Source organism: Miscanthus floridulus, unplaced genomic scaffold (assembly GCF_019320115.1).
Source record: "Miscanthus floridulus cultivar M001 unplaced genomic scaffold, ASM1932011v1 os_2481_2, whole genome shotgun sequence".
Classification (NCBI taxonomy): Eukaryota; Viridiplantae; Streptophyta; class Magnoliopsida; order Poales; family Poaceae; genus Miscanthus; species Miscanthus floridulus.
The window spans coordinates 118,446-123,483 of NW_027098327.1; the positions used below are offsets into that span (position 1 = coordinate 118,446).

The 5,038-nt window shown below is 52.2% G+C and overlaps 1 pseudogene; it reads left to right on the top strand.

Annotated features, from left to right (window-relative positions):
* Nucleotides 1–2,199: 2,199 nt before the first annotated feature.
* Nucleotides 2,200–3,305, top strand: LOC136535033 (xyloglucan endotransglucosylase/hydrolase protein 22-like; annotated as a pseudogene).
* Nucleotides 3,306–5,038: the final 1,733 nt, after the last annotated feature.

Below are 5,038 nucleotides of genomic sequence, written 5' to 3' on the forward strand. Positions count from 1 at the left end.
GTAGCCATTAGAAACCTTGATGAGCTTGTTGCCGACCGCCCACTGTCTTGCACAAAGCATCTCATCAAATCTGTCAATGGGATAGGCAAGCTATACGCCATGTTCGTTTGGCTTATAAGCCGTACTTTTCACCCATGAACATTATTTTTCTCTCGCAACAAATCAGCAAATGGTACTTTCAGCCATGACTTATCAGCCAAGCGAACATGGCATATATATCTGCAGGAGCATTTGTAGTCTGAACCATAGAAGCAACTGAGGTATTGCTTCACACTCAGTCAGACAACACTGGTACCTTTTTGCTCATCATAGATAACACCCTCAACAATATAGTCAGAACTAGTGGGACGTTATCTTCAAGATTAAACATATGCCAACAAATAGCGTAGGACAGCCCAAGGATCCACAACTTCCATGTTTATTTGAGTATAGAAGTTTTGATCCTGCAACTCTTTAGTTCTTGTACTTGGATGAACGGGGCTGTATTTTTTGCTGATGATATAGCAGATTTCTCAAGTCACACACAAGCACATTATGAGAGAAAACTCTTCAGCCACGTTAAATGAGGATAAAAACACAGAACAAGCGTCCTTCAGTGTTCAAATTTCCTTGTAAGTTGTAACGGATTCAAATTCGGCAGCCCCCTGTCTGGATCTCGACATGTCCAAAAGCGGTCGTGTAGGTTTGTAAAGCGTAGTCCAAATCAGCACACCCGTATAGGTGTACCTAACGACAGCATGTCGGAGGGAGAAACCAGTAAGCACTCCAGCTCGACCAGACCGTATCCATCTAGCTGCCTGACTGCCTGAGCTACACCAACACAGCCTCTGCCTCTGTACGTGTACGGGCTTCCGTCGCTACCGCCACCGCCACCGCCCGTTCAACTGCTCAGCGTAATGGCGGATCCAACGACTTTCGTCTCAAACCTACTAAGGCCCCGTTTAGTTCCACCCAAAAGCCAAAAAATTTTGCATAGTAACCATCACATCGAATTTTGTGGCACATGCATGGAGTACTAAATGTAGACGAAAAAAAAACTAATTACACAGTTAGTCGAGAAATCGTGAGACGAATCTTTTAAGCCTAAATAGCCCATAATTGGACAATTTTTACCAAATACAAACGAAAGTGCTACAGTGGCCAAAAGTCAAAAATTTTCGGAACTAAACACGCCCTAACTGCACCAATGAAGTTTCACCAGACACCGGCGGCGCTGCGTTTAGCGGTTTTACCGTGGACGAACACCCCTGCACCTGCAGCATGCAAGTACGTACCACTCGAATGCCATGGACGGGAAGGCCACTGACCAGCCGCCGCGTTCCTTCTCCACGGGGGCAAGGGCATCAACTGGGCAAGCGGCCGGCCGAGCAGAGCAGAGCCGGCAACCGGACGAACCTTCCGCGAATCCCAGACCTGTGCGCACGTCCTTGGCACATGCCACGGCCGGATCTCGCCGCGGGCTGGCACTGGCAGACGGGCAGCACGAGCGGGGCAAGCAGCCAGTGCCCCTGCGTGCCTGCCCACCACCAGCCGGCGCCTCACTGTAAAGCAGCGACCGGAGCACGCAGAGGAAAACAGCTGCCAAAAGTTGCACGCGCGCTTCCCCGCCCGGCACTCGGCACCCGGCAACCGGCTCCCGCACGGCAGGCACCCCACCCCCACCACTTGCCAGGCTAGGCTACTACCCCTTTCGCGGATGCCGCCGCCCGCCGGGGTCGGGGTGGACGCGTCCGCGCGTGGGCAAGTAAAGGCGCCCGCGCCGCGCGGCCCCCACCGGCGTGGACGTACGCGCGGGCAGGCTCCGCTGGATCCAGGGTGCGGCCAGCAGTGTCGTGTCCCAAACCTACCACATTTACTCCGCGGACGCGCCATCCTGCCAGCCAGCCGAGCGCCCCCGGAGCCGCCCGGCACTCGCCCGTTGGTTCACCACCTGCTGTCCGTGCCGTGCCGCGGCTGCCTGCCTGCCTGGCTAGCTGGTTGCCACGGCTAAGGAACCGGCCCCCGGCGCTCCCGTATAAATACCACCCCACTCCATGCCATCCCAACCCACTCACACACCAATCGAAACTTACACATCTCTCGAGTTCAAGTTCCTCCCTCCCCCCACACACCACTGTCACTAGCTAGAGATCCGGCAGTCACAGACGCGAGCTAGAGCTGAGAGGAGGAAGATGATGAGGTCAGCCACGCTAGGTTGCCTTCATGGCGGTGGCGTGCATGGCGTCCATCGCACACGGCGGCAACTTCTACGAGGACACGGAGATGACGTGGGGGCAAGGGCGAGGCAAGGTGGTGGACGGCGGGCGCGGGCTGGACCTGACCCTGGACAAGACCTCCGGGTCCGGGTTCCAGTCCAAGAAGGAGTACCTCTTCGGCAAGATCGACATGCAGATCAAGCTGGTGCCCGGCAACTCCGCCGGCACCGTCACCACCTTCTACCTCTCCTCCGCCGGCAGCGCGCACGACGAGATCGACTTCGAGTTCCTCGGCAACGTCTCCGGCGAGCCCTACACGCTGCACACCAACGTGTTCACGCGGGGCCAGGGCCAGCGGGAGCAGCAGTTCCGGCTCTGGTTCGACCCGACCAAGGACTTCCACACCTACTCGGTGGTGTGGAACCCGCAGCACGTGATCTTCGCGGTGGACGGCACGCCGATCCGGGACTTCAAGAACCACGAGGCGCGCGGGGTGGCGTTCCCGCGGACGCAGCCGATGCGGCTGTACGCGAGTCTCTGGAACGCCGACGACTGGGCCACGCAGGGCGGGAGAGTCAAGGCGGACTGGACGCAGGCGCCGTTCGTGGCGTCGTTCCGTGGGTTCAGCGCCGATGCATGCGTCTGGGCTAACGGGAAGCAGCAGTGCCCTGTGGGAACCATGGAGACGGCGGCGCCGGGGGGGACGGCGCGGAGTCAGCTGGTGGAACCAGCAGCTCAGTGATATGAGCTACCGCCGCATGCGCTGGGTGCAGAGGAAGTTTATGATCTACAACTACTGCACCGACGCCAAGCGGTTCCCGCAGGGCGTGCCCGCCGAGTGCAAGCTGCGGTGAGGATGCGTGTGGTTGGATCGATGGATGAACGAACACGAAGCCCTCGTCGTTCGGCCTCGCCGTGGTGGAAACCAGAGAGATCGGTGCTCTGGTCTGGTCTGGTGAATAATGTTTTGGTTTTTGCCATGGGCGATGGCAATGTAAATGTAGCGCGCATGTCGCATTATTCTTTCATTTCTTTCTGCAACACCGGATGTACAACTGCCAAGTTTTCGAATAGTAGCGATCGAGTTCGTTTCTTTTCAAATCTGTGTGCGCCGTGCTTTCAAACACAATTCATGCATGCGTGTGTGTGTTCTCTCATCTCCATCTGTGTGCGGGGCCGCTGAGTTACAGACAGCTTGGACACCACGCGGACACGGGCGCACGGACATGACGTCCATGGGGTCATGGACAGGACAGACATGGACACCCTGTAAAACTGGACTCTTGCGTCAGACTAGGGTCCTGGAACCGGAGGAAAGCTTATCCGGATTTGGTTGGTTATTTTATTTTAACCGAGGAAGCAGACATCCATGCGTTGAAGGTTGCCTGCATAATAATCGAGGGAGGGGGCATTCATTTTTTTTTTTTTTGCCACTCTTGCGAATGACACTATAACATGTGTTCATGGTATCTTAAAAAGTTAATTATTCCATCGAGGGAGACTAGGATTGCGACGGAGAGGGCCGACATTCATGGTCTCTGTAGACTGTAGTAGGAGTATATTTTATAAAGGAGTAAGCGCGTGTTCAGTTCCACCCAAAATCCAAAAGATGCTATAAGTACCTATCACATCGAATGTTTACGGTCCGTACATGGAGCATTAAATATAGATAAAAAAACTAATTACATAGTTTGGTGAAAAATTACGAGACGAACGTTTTAAAGCCTAATTAATCCATGTTAAACACTAATTACTAAATAAAAACGAAAGTACTACAGTAACCCAAAATTCCAACCCCTGTAACTAAACACGCTCCAAACTGATGATTGCTCATGAGTGACGACTGACGAGAACGAAGTTACAACGTGGTAGGGCTAATACAATAAACTAGGCGAAACTGGTGTCATCCGTGTTTAGTTCAGCAAAGTTTGCACCTGTAAACTTTGTATAGTGCATGATTATTTACGGTAACATTTCGTTTGTATTTGTAAATTATTGTCCAAACATTGATTAATTAGGCTTAAAAAATTCGTCTTACAGAGTTAAAGCAAACTGTGCCAATTAGTTTTTAATTTCATCTACATTTAGTACTCTATGCATGTACTGTGAATTTGATGTGACGAAAATCTTTTTTTTATATAGTGTATTTTTGGAGAACTAAACGGAGGGCTCGGTTTTCCCCGTGAACCAGACGCGTTTTTCTTCCGAGCCTTGATGAGCCTGCACCGTTCACTCGTTCAACAGGGACTAGCCGCCTTCACCCACGGAAAACCAGAGGAGTGGAGTCAGACTCGGACCCATCACCCCTCCCACGACCCATCACCCCTTCAAATATGACTGCAAGCACATTTCCTATGCTAGCATCCCCAACACATTCCTAGGTACACATTTGAAGCGTCTGGCATGAATCAAAACTTGCGACCTCTTCGGTTGGTACCGATGCAAAGTTTTGCTACATTTTGACACGTCGAATCCGCTACGATGACGGCCGAAATGTTGGCCAGCCACTTTCATCAGACTGTAGATTGTAGAACTGCGATATCGGGAGGAAAGCATAGCTCCACAAACAATACGTGCTGGACCACGATGAAACAATCACCCCGTTCGTTTGTTGGTTTCAGCCAGGCCTTATCAGTCATGGTACAGTATTTTTTTTTCACAACAAACCAACACCAGTCAGACTTATTAGCCCAGAAACTAATCAGCGAACAGGCTGAATGTCCAACCCAGCCCAACAATCATAACCAGACCAAAATGGTGAACAGGATGGTCCAGAACCAGATTATAACCGGCCCAAATGATTTTACTAAACAACATAAGGAAAATTATGCAGTTTAGCTCCG